At 40.2% G+C, this 12100-nt stretch overlaps 1 protein-coding gene across 38 annotated transcripts in view; it reads right to left on the minus strand.

Moving 5' to 3' along the window:
• Positions 1-12100, minus strand: part of TENM3 (teneurin transmembrane protein 3) — a 651969-nt gene that overhangs the window by 45038 nt on the left and 594831 nt on the right. The window lies entirely within an intron of this gene.

Here is a 12100-nt window from a genome sequence, read left to right on the forward strand (position 1 = left end):
GTTACCAACACTCAACACCACATTCTTAAAATTAATGTAATTTTGTACACGTGCAAAGACTGCCTTCTTAAAAAAACACCTGAAAAATAGTTTAAATGATTTGGTGTTCCAACCAAGATGTCAACATGATAGTAATCTATCAAACTGCATGTATATTTTGATGACGAACTTAGTTATACTATTCTCATTCTCTCTCTTCCTCTCCCTCTTTCCACAGCCAGCCAGCCCCACACACACACACACACGCACGCACACACACACACAGAATTATTTGCTTGTTTCCATTTATTTGTGAACATCTCAAATATTTAGAATAAACCTAACTATATGAATATTTTTCTTCTAATAGTGATGTAGTAGTCTCCTCATGACTAACGAGGTTACGTTCTAATCAAAACAGTTTTCACTACTTAATGCTTTCCTTCTAAGTGCTGAATAGATGTGCTTTATTATTCCTGTAAGAGATTCTACTCTTAAATGTTGGAGTGTTTCTCATGTTGTTAGAGGAGGACAGCAGATCACACATGAGTCTGTAGAGCCTTGTGGAGCTCTGAAGAGCTCTTAGGCTATGATGTCAGCATGCAGAGAAACACAAGACATACATGGGTCTGAATACCTTCAGCTTTGGGATCCTTTCCAGCCTTTAATATCTTTGAGTGACAAATGACAGACTAGAGCGAGAGGTGTTGAGTGTGCAAATGTGTGTGAAATGGTAAAAAGTGAGATGAAGAACTCAGAGAGACGCAAGTTACTATGCAATAAAAACACTTCAGAACAACTGGGTTATGCCAAATGATCAACGTGCTGTGCTAAGTGTTATTATCTCATTTTCCTGAGTTGATGCCTAAAACTTTAAATGCAGTAACACATATCGTATCCCTTAATGTGGTAGTTTATTGCTTTGTAAGAAGGGAAGAGTTATATACCACTCTAAGATTCAGGACAATTTTACAGAGGTTTTTTCTTCCTTTCTATAAACAGTCTGATGTTGACAGAGCTAATCTTTCAGGTATATATATATATATAAAATTGGTGACAGAATTGCAACTCCACCAAGCTGAGTCTACTTTGAAAGACATGACACTGGAGAGGTCCCCCTAGTCTTTTCTACCTCCCTGATTATATAGATAACTATGAATAGCTGTATATAGACACACACATATATTTTTTTCTTGTCAGTTGTGTATCTTTGAATGTGAGATCTATACCAGACTGCCTGGGTTTAAACCCTAACTTTATCACTAAAGGTGTGATTCCTGGAACACTGCCTAACTCATCTGTGCCTCAGGTTCCTGACCTCTAAGGGTGGTGATAATAACTCATATTTCATAGGACTGGGAGGATTACATGAACTAATAATGTAAGATCCTCAGAACAGGGCCTACCTCCTCCTACACACTCAGTAAGAATTATCATCTTTAGGGCCGGGCGCGGTGGCTCATGCCTGTAATCCCAGCACTTTGGGAGGCCGAGGCAGGTGGATCATGAGGTCAAGAGATCGAGACCATCCCTTAAAATATCCACTTTAAATTGCTTAAAGAGTAATGATGAACAATGATGACTCATTCTTGGTAAATGAATCATGTACACTTGCTCAGGACTCTCTCACCTTGAGAAAAGACAAACAGATTTTTGAGGGGCAGCTTCAGTAGTGGTGGCATCCTCTTTAGCTATGGGACATGAGTTTTCTTGGTGCAAAAACCAGTAGACATTCAAGTTATAGCTTTGCCTTCACTGTAATCAGTTTTATTCTAGTGCAGAAGTGATAAGAGAATGCCCAAAGTGGTGGTTTTATTTGCTTATTTCCTGTCCTGAAGCATCTCCTTCTTAGAAGACATAGAAATTTCTTCATCAAGCAACAAATGTCAATAGCTTTAAAAATGTCTGCCCAACTGGCTTTTCAGAGAGAGGAGAAGATGGCGCTATAGGAGCAACTCAGGATTGCAGCTCCCAGTGAAAGCGCAGAGGGTGAGTGGACGCTGCATTTCCAGATGGATCTTTATTGCCCACAGACCAGGAGATTCCCAGGTGTAGGAGCCCCATGGGCCACCAGCACGGCTGTTTGGGCTGGTGTGGCTGTTTTGTACAACGCCGCAGCGCAGCAGCACTCCATACAAAATACACTGGTCTCGTTGCCCTGTTAAACCGGCAATTTGAGATTTAGGAAGGCAGATTAGCACATTCATCTGATTAAACGGGACTTAAACAGTAAGCCAGGCCAGGAGAGTCCAGGGCAGCAACATTGTTTCAGCCAGGGCAGTGGGTCGCTGCTCGGGAAATCACACAGATCCTGGTGCCCTTGCAGCAGGCAACTGGAACACCAGGGAGAGAGTCAACCGTTCAACTTAAAAAATAAAATGGGGGCTCTGAGGCAGGGAGCCAGGTGATCAGGCTCGGCAGGTCCCACCCCAACAAAAACAAACAAAACAGCAATTGGAAACGCTCGGGGTTGGGAGTTTCATGGCAAGCACAGCTGAACCCAGGATGGTGCAGCTCAGTGGGGGAGGGGCGTCCATCATTACCAAGGCACCCCACCCCTAAGGAGGTACTCTGCCACTGCTGATGCGGCCTGCCATTGCCGAAGCAATCCGCTGTTGCCGAAGCAACTGTCGTTGTCGAGGCAACACGCCATAACCGACAGAGTCCACCATCACAGAGGCGGGCCACCATCAACACGGCAGTTCTAACCACACCCATATAAACAGTACTACATGGCATATAAACAGGGAATTACACACGGCAGCAGAGTGGAGCCCATGGCAGCACGGTGGAGCCCAGAGCAGCTCAGCATAGCCTCTGCAAGCAGGCAGTGACTAGACTGCCTCCTTGCTGGGCAGGACAGTGCAACGGATACTCATAAATAAAGCCCTAACTCCCCAGGACAGAGCACCTGAGGAAAAAAAGGGGCTTTATGAGTTCTGCTGCAGCAGACTTAAACGTACCTGCCTAGCACCTCTGAATGAACAACGGAGCTCACAGCTCAGCACTTGAGCTTCTATATAGTACAGACTGTCTCCTCAAGCAGCTCCCTGACCCCCGTATATCCAAAGAGTCACCTCACAAAGGACTGATCAGACTGACATTTGGCGGGCATCATTCAGGGACAAAGATAGCAGAAGAAGAAACTGGTAGCAACCCTCACTGTTCTGCAGCTGCTACAGGTGTTCCCCAGGCAAGCTGGGCCTGGAGTGGACCTCAGCAGTCCTACAGCAGAGGGGCTAGACTGTTAGAAAGAAAACTAAGAAACAGAAATACTTCATCATCAACAATCTGGACGTCCACTCAGAGACCCAATCGGAAAGTCAGCAACTACTCAGACGACAGGTGGATAAATCCACAAAGATGGGAAGAAACCAGTGCAAAAAGGAGGGAAACACCTGAAACTGGAACACCTCGCCTCCTACAAGGGACCACAACCCCTCACCAGCAAGGGAACAAAGCAGGACGGAGAATGAGTGTGATGAAATGACAGAATCAGACTTCAGAAGGTGGGTAATGAGAAACTTCCGTGAGCTAAAAGAATACGTTCTAACTCAATGAAAAGAAACTAAGAACCTTGAAAAAAGATTTGAGGAAATGATAACAAGAATGGACAACTTAGAGAGGAATATGAGTGAATTGATGGAGCTGAAAAACACAATACGAGAACTTCGCAAAGCATGCACAAGTCTCAGCAGCCAAATTGACCAAGCACAGAAGAAAGGATATCAGAGGTCGAAGATCAACTCAATGAAATAAAACGAGAAGGCAAGATTAGGGAAAAAAGTGCTAAAAGGAATGAACAAAGTCTCCAAGAAATGTGGGACTATGTGAAGAGACCTAATCTACGTTTGATAGGTGTACCTGAATGTGACGAAGAGAATGAATCCAACCTGGAAAATACTCTTCAGGATATTATCCAGGAAAATTTCCCCAACCTAGCAAGGCAGGCCAATATTCAAGTCCAGGAAATATAGAGAACACCACAAAGATATTCTGCAAGAAGAGCAACCCCAAGGCACATAATTGTCAGATTCACCAGGGTTGAAATGAAGAACAAAATGCTAAGGGCAGCCAGAGAGAAAGGTTGGGTCACCCACTAAGGGAAGCCCATCAGACTCACAGCAGATCTCTCCGCAGAAACCCTACAAGCCAGAAGAGAGTGGGGGCCAATATTCAACATCCTTAAAGAAAAGAACTTTCAACCCAGAATTTCATATCCAGCCAAACTGAGCTTCATAAGTGAAGGAAAAATAAAATCCTTTGCGAACAAGCAAGTACTCAGAGATTTTGTCACCACCAAGCCTGCTTTATAAGAGCTCCTGAAAGAGGCACTACACATAGAAAGGAACAACCAGTACCAGCCATTCCAAAAACATACCAAATGCTAAAGAGCATCAACAAAATGAAGAATCTGCATCAACTAACGGGCAAACAGCTAGCTAGCATCAAAATGGCGGTATCAAATTCACACATAACAATATTAATCCTAAATGTAAATGGGCTAAATGCACCAATCAAAAGACAGAGACTGGCAAATTGGATACAAAGCCAAAACCCATCGGTGTGCTGTATCCAGGAAACCCATCTCACATTCAAGGATACACAAAGGCTCAAAATAAAGGGATAAAGAAAGATTTACCAAGAAAATGAAGAGCAAAAAAAAAAAAAAAGCAGGAGTTGCAATTCTCATCTCTGATAAAATAGACTTTAAAGCAACAAAGATCAAAAGAAACAAAGAAGGACATTACATGATGGTAAAAGGATCGATATAACAAGAAGAGCTAACGATCCTAAATATATATGGACCCAGTACAGGAGCACCCAGATATATAAGGCAAGTTCTTAATGACTTACAAAGAGACTTAGACTCCCACACAATAATAGTGGGAGACTTTAACACTCCACTGTCAATATTAGACAGATCAACCAGACAGAAAATTAACAAGGATATCCAGGACTTGAACTCAGAACTGGAACAAGCAAATGTAATAGACATTTACAGAACTCTCCACCCCAAATCCACAGAATATACATTCTTCTCAGCAGCACATCACACCTACTCAAAAACTGACCACATAACTGGAAGTAAATCACTCCTCAGCAAATGCAAAACAACTGAAATAATAACAAACAGTCTCTCAGACCACAGTGCAATCAAGTTAGAACTCAGAATTCAGAAACTAACTCAGAGCCACACAGCTTCATGGAAACTAAACAACTGGCTCTTGAATATCGACTGGGTAAACAATGAAATGAAGGCAGAAATAAAGAAGTTCTTTGAAACCAACAAGAACGAAGACGCAGCATACCAGAATCTCTGGGACACATTTAAAACAGTCTCTAGAGGAAAATATATAGCAATAAGTGCCCATATGAGAAGAGTGGAGAGATCCAAAATTGACACCCTATAGTCAAAATTGAAAGAGCTAGAGGAGCAAGATAAAAAAAAAAAACTCAAAACCTAGCAGAAGACAAGAAATAACTAAGATCAGAGCTGAACTGAAGGAGACAGAGACACGAAAAACCCTTCAAAAAACCAAAGAGCTGGTTTTTTGAAAAGATTAACAAAATAGACCACTAGCCAGACTGATAAAAAAGAAAAGAGAGAATAACCAAATAGATGCAATAAAAAATGATAAAGGAAAAATCACCACAGATTCCACAGAAATTCAGACCATCATCAGAGAATATTACAAACAACTCTATGCACATAAACTAGTAAACCTGGAAGAAATGGATAAATTCCTGGACACTTGTGTCCTCCCAAGCCTAAACCAGGAGGAAGCTGAAACTATGAATAGACCAATACAAGGTCTGAAGTTGAGGCAGCAATTAAGAGCCTGCCACACAAAAAAAGCCCAGGTCCAGATGGGTTCACAGCCAAATTCTACCAGACACACAAAGAGGAGCTGGTACCATTCCTTCTGAAACTATTCCAAATAATCCAAAAAGAGGGAATCTGTCCGAAATCATTTTATGAGACCAACATCATCCTGATACCAAAACCCAGCAGAGACTCAACAAGAAAAGAAAACTTCAGGCCAATATCCATGATGAACATAGACGCAAAAATCTTCAATAAAATACTGGCAAGCCGATTGCAACAGCACATCAAAAGGCTTATCCACCATGATCAGGTAGGATTCATCCCGGGGATGCAAGGCTGGTTCAACATATACGAGTCTATAAACGTAATTCACCACATAAACAGAACCAAAAACAAAAACCACATGATTATCTCAATTGATGCAGAGAAGGCCTTTGACAAAATTCAACAGCTCTTTATGCTAAAAACCCTCAATAAACTCGGTATTGATGGAACATATCACAAAATAATAAAAGCTATTTATGACAAACCAACAGCCAATATCATACTGAATGGGCAAAAACTGGAAGTATTCCCTTTGAAATCTGGCACTAGACACGGATGCCCTCTCTCACCACTCCTATTCAATATAGTACTGGAAGTTCTAGCCAGAGCAATCAGGCAAGAAAAAGAAATAAAGGGTATTCAAATAGGAAAGGTGGAAGCCAAATTGTCTCTATTTGCAGACGACATGATAGTATACCTAGAAGACCCCATCACCTCAGCCCAAAAACTCCTGAAACTGATAAGCAACTTCAGCAAAGTCTCAGGATATAAAATCAATGTGCAAAAATCACAAGCATTCGTCTACACCAATAACAGACTTAAAGAGAGCTAAATCAAGAATGAACTGCCATTCACAATTGCTACAAAGAGAATAAAATACCTAGGAATACAACTAACAAGGAACATAAGGGACCTCTTCAAGGAGAACTACAAACCACTGCTCAATGAAATCAGAGAGGACACAAACAGATGGAGAAACATTCCATGTTCATGGTTAGGAAGAATCGATAGTGTGAAAATAGCCATACTGCCTAAAGTAATTTATAGACTCAATGCTATCCCCATCAAGCTACCAATGACCTTCTTCACAGAACTGGAAAAAACTACCTTAAACTTCATATGGAACCAAAAGAGAGCCCGCATAGCCAAGTCAATTCTAAGCAAAAAGAACACAGCGGGAGGCATCACACTACCGGACTTCAAACTATTCTACAAGGCTACAGTAATCAAAACAGCATGGTACTGGTACCAATACAGAAATATAGACCAATGGAACAGAACAGAGGCATTGGAGGCAACACAATATATCTACTACCATACAATCTTTGATAAACCTGACAAAAACAAGCAGTGTTTAATTAGTACAAGCAAGTACTAATTAAACACTGTTTAATAAATGGTGTTGGGAAAACTGGCTAGCCATGTGCAGAAAGAAGAAACTGGACCCCTTCCTGACACCTTACACTAAAATTAACTCCAGATGGATTAAAGACTTAAACATAAGACCTGGCACCATAAAAACCCTAGAAGAAAATCTAGGCAAAACCATTCAGGACATAGGAGTAGGCAAGGACTTCATGACCAAAACACCAAAAGCATTGGCAACTAAAGCCAAAATAGACAAATGGGACCTAATCAAACTCCGCAGCTTCTGCATGGCAAAAGAAACAGTAGAGTGAATCGGCAACCAACAGAATGGGAAAAAATTTTTGTAGTTTACCCATCTGACAAAGGGCTGATATCCAGAATTTACAAAGAACTCAAACAGATTTACAAGAAAAAAACAAACAAGCCCATTCAAAAATGGGCAAAGGATATGAACAGACACTTTATGAAAGAAGACATATATGAGGCCAACAAACATGAAAAAATGCTCATCATCACTGGTCATTAGAGAAATGCAAATCAAAACCACATTGAGATACCATCTCATGCCAGTTAGAATGGCGAGCATTAAAAAATCTGGAGACAACAGATGCTGGAGAGGATGTGGAGAAATAGGAACACTTTTACACTGCTGGTGGGAGTTTAAATTAGTTTAACCATTGTGGAAGACAGTGTGGCGATTCCTCAAGGACCTAGAAATAGAAATTCCGTTTGACCCAGCAATCCCATTACTGGGTATATATCCAAAGGACTATACATCTTTCTACTATAAGGACACATGCACACGAATGTTCATTGCAGCACTGTTTACAATAGCAAAGACCTGGAACCAACCCAAATGCCCATCAACGATAGAGTAGACTGAAAAAATGTGGCACACATATACCATGGAATATTATGCAGCAATCAAAAACGATGGGTTTGTGTCCTTTGTAGGGACATGGATGAATCTGGAGAACATCATTCTCAGCAAACTTACACAAGAACAGAAAATGAAATACCACATGTTCTCACTCATAGGTGGGTGATGAACCACGAGAACACAGGGACACAGGGAGGGGAGCACTACACACTGGGTTCTATTGGGGGGAATAGGAGAGGGACAGCTGGGGTGGGGAGCCGGGGAGGGATAGCACTGGGAGTAATGCCAGATGTGGGTGAGTGGGAGGAAGGCAGCAAATCACACTGCCACATGTGTACCTATGCAACTATCTTGCATGTTCTTCATGGTTTTGGGGAATCTCAGCTTAGCAGAAGCACAGCTGCATTCTTATGTGATTGATTGAGATTTCCCCATTTCAGAAAGGTTTGAAGTATTACAACTTTGACAATAGCAAAACCAAAGAAACTGAGATGGAGTTAAGAACCTTTAGTATATTACACCTTGATTCTTAACTCATCCTGAATTGCCAAGATCCTCACAATTCTCAAGACATCTTCTCTACAGTCTCATCAATTAGACACAGATCCAGTGCTAAGTGCAGGCTGGATCTGCTCATTTATTCTGTCATAATTCAACCTTCTCAGACTAGAGAAATATTCATGAAGAACAAGCCAGAGAATAGACATTATTAGCACTTCTATCTTTTGAGTTGGAAATTGTGCCACAGCCCTTAGAACATAAGATATTTGAAGATGCATAACAAATTATATTTATATATAATAGTATATAAAAGTAAAACAGCTTCTTTTATGGTAACCAAAAGACTGTTTAGAACATTGCAAGCAGGGACTTGGGGTGTGATGTTTCCATACCTGCTTGACTGTTAAATATTAAGTCAATCAGGAGTGCTGAATAAAATTTTTACAATTTGGTATCTAAATTTTAATGGATTCAAATTCACAGACTTATGATTGACGCTTTCTTGATCCTTTAATTGGTAATATATGATTCACAAAGTTGATTTTTAGCTCTACATGTTTAAGTGCTCTTTGGCTGGTATTAATTAAAGTAATTTTTCCATTTTGGAATGTGTCAGAATTGGAACAAGGACGAGGTAAAATTTACTATACATTAAAGGGGTTTGTTAGCAAACGAACACTATAAACACCAGAGAAGAAAATGTTTGGCATACCTAAAAGAAACACATTTTTAAAGCATTCTAGCAGTTTCCATTTATGTAAAAAATTTAATATGCTGATTTGGTAATATTCATAGCTAAGAATTTTTATTTTATGTAATATCCTGGTGATACTTATTAGTTTGATAAAATAGAATACTCTCTGAATTTTAAAAGCAGACATGTTTTTATATTAATTTTTATTCAATATTTTTATTATTCCCCCATCAGTCCAATGGATGAGACTATTTATAGTATATGAAATATAGAAGAGGATAAGAAGTGTGCATTTTTATATTTCAGTCGTTAACAACTGGCAATAACATTCCTTTTGCAGATTTAGACACACTTTTCAATTTCTTTTTCTTCTTATGACCTACTCCTAAACCTTTCATGACTCTTCTGCTGTCCAAGAAAGCAGGATAGGCAGCACGCCAGGCAGAATCTTACTAACCAGGAAAGGGAAGGTGATGACAGGCAGGCACACAGAAGAAGCATCTGAAAAGAATTTTAATTTTTTAAGCCAAAAGAAGAAGTTCCAATGAACTACAGTATGTTGACTTTGCTAGGTCAGTTTTATGATTTTCTAAGCAAATGGAATCCCTATTTTATCAATGACATCATCATGTTTGATGATTTGGGCTCCAAGACCTCACGTTCTCTACATCTTCCTCTTTCTTATCACTTAGACGAAGACTCTGCATTCTCTCCTTCCCTTTATTTCATCGGTTGGCTTTCTTCACTATTTCTTCACTATAGCCACACTATTGTAGGTATCTAGCATCTCAAAGTGCAACAGCTTTCTAATTCGTCTGACGCTGAATCATTTTGAACACTGACACTAAATTACTCTTCCTAAAATGCCACTTTGAGTATGCCACTTGTTCAGGATCCTAAAACGGGTCCCCATTGTCTCAGGTATCCTAGAGGGGAGAATGATCATTCCTTACAGAACTCAAAGCCCCAAGTAATCTAACCCTCCCCTGCTCTTTCTGCCTTTATCTCTCATGATTAGCACCATGAACCCCCTGCTCCATTCAGGTGGGTCTTATTACTCTCAGAACATGTCTGCTCAGCTCTCCTGCAATCCCCATCATTTTACTTGCTTTCTCTATTTCTTCATGACTGCCGTCTTTTCTTCTTGCTGTTCTATTTAAGCAGACTTCACTTTTCGACCTAGCTCAAATATCAGCTCTTCCGGAAAATGTTTCCTAACCACACTGCCATCTTCCAGTGACGTCTTCCTTCACAGAACTACTCTCACATTTGAAATCATGAATCATGGGTATGACTAAGTGTCAACTAATTATACAGATAATGTTGTTTAGTCTGTCACATATATACCTTGTCTCCCCTATTAGATTGTGAGTTCTGAGAGAAGGTAGTTTGTCTTATATTATTGTTTTTCAAAGTGCCTAACACATGGCAAGTGATCAGTTAACACTGATTGACTTCATATGAATAACTATCCATATAAAACCCAAAACATTTACTCTGCATTCATGGCACAGAAAGGAAATGCAGAAGGGCAAATTTAGTTAGGATGATGCACAGATGAGAAAGGTTATGTGCATTTTTATATTTTAATTGTTAATAACTGGCAATACCATTTCTTTTGCGGATGTAGACACACTTTTCAATCTCTTTTTCTTTCTATGACCTATTCCTAAGCCTGGGAGAGGGTCTTGAGAGAAGGATGAGTCTCACTGCCAAACACCAGGAGTTAGTACAAAATGAATTTCTGCTGTTAACAATAACGTAACTGACCTCATAGATTCTTTTCTTCCCAGAAGAAGAGATTATGGTTTTAGGTAACAGGTAAAATGACTGTGAAAAAAGTCTTACTTTTTGCATACCCAGGGAATGGAATGAATCCCTTGAAACTCAGACGTTGGGACACAGAAAAACTGTCTGTGTGGTACAGTAGAAAGAAAGAATATATTTTTAGAGTGCCTTAACTGTCTGCTACGCATTTCTCAGACATGTCTTTTGGGGAAGATATGTAAGCTCCTGGAGCCTCCACTACATCGCCTGTAACCCTGAAGCATGGCTGCGTGGATCTGCAGTAACATACGTGCCTGGCAGGTACCAGGCCTGCTTGTTAAAAGGGAGCTGCTTCGATAGTTTTTCCTGATTTGCCTTCAGCATATTCACATTCAGTTGGTGTGCAACCTGTTTGTCTTTCCTCTTTTCTCCACAGCTACCAAGAAGGCAAGATCAGAAAATTTTCGATATTCTACTGTGGTTTCCAATAGCAGAGCTTTGCATGCTCAGTATTCCGGGGGAGATAAACTGTTGATTTTAGCATGTGGCCGAGCTATTAGGTTCAAGTATAAGATCGATAGGGGATCTCGGGAAAGGTCATGGGCCATGTTTGGTCGCCCAGATATGCAACAGCTATCCATGTTTCAGTAGGATTTGGTTCTTGTTTGCTAGCTGTCAATCACTACATGACAGTTCAAAGGGGTTGTGTTGACTTATTCATCTAAAAGATCTCACATAAAGTATTATTAATGTTTCCATCTGATATCTTTTCATTGGATATTTTAATGACCAAACTAGATCGAGCATGTCCCATCTGTCCAGCTTTTTGCTAGCTTTACTTTAAAACATTTTCTCCCCGCCCCCCTCCTTTTTTTTTTTTTTTGCTATCCTGAGGAAAGTTTTTTCAATCAAATGTGTCCACACAAGCCTTTATTGTATCTTCTCCAGCTATGTGTACACAGAAAGTGGCACAGAAAAACTTTGAGTCTATATATTTGTTTCAACTATATTCATCCTTCATTTTGAGGACAGCCAT

The sequence above is a fragment of the Callithrix jacchus genome, chromosome 3 (genome assembly GCF_049354715.1).
Source record: "Callithrix jacchus isolate 240 chromosome 3, calJac240_pri, whole genome shotgun sequence".
NCBI lineage: Eukaryota > Metazoa > Chordata > Mammalia > Primates > Cebidae > Callithrix > Callithrix jacchus.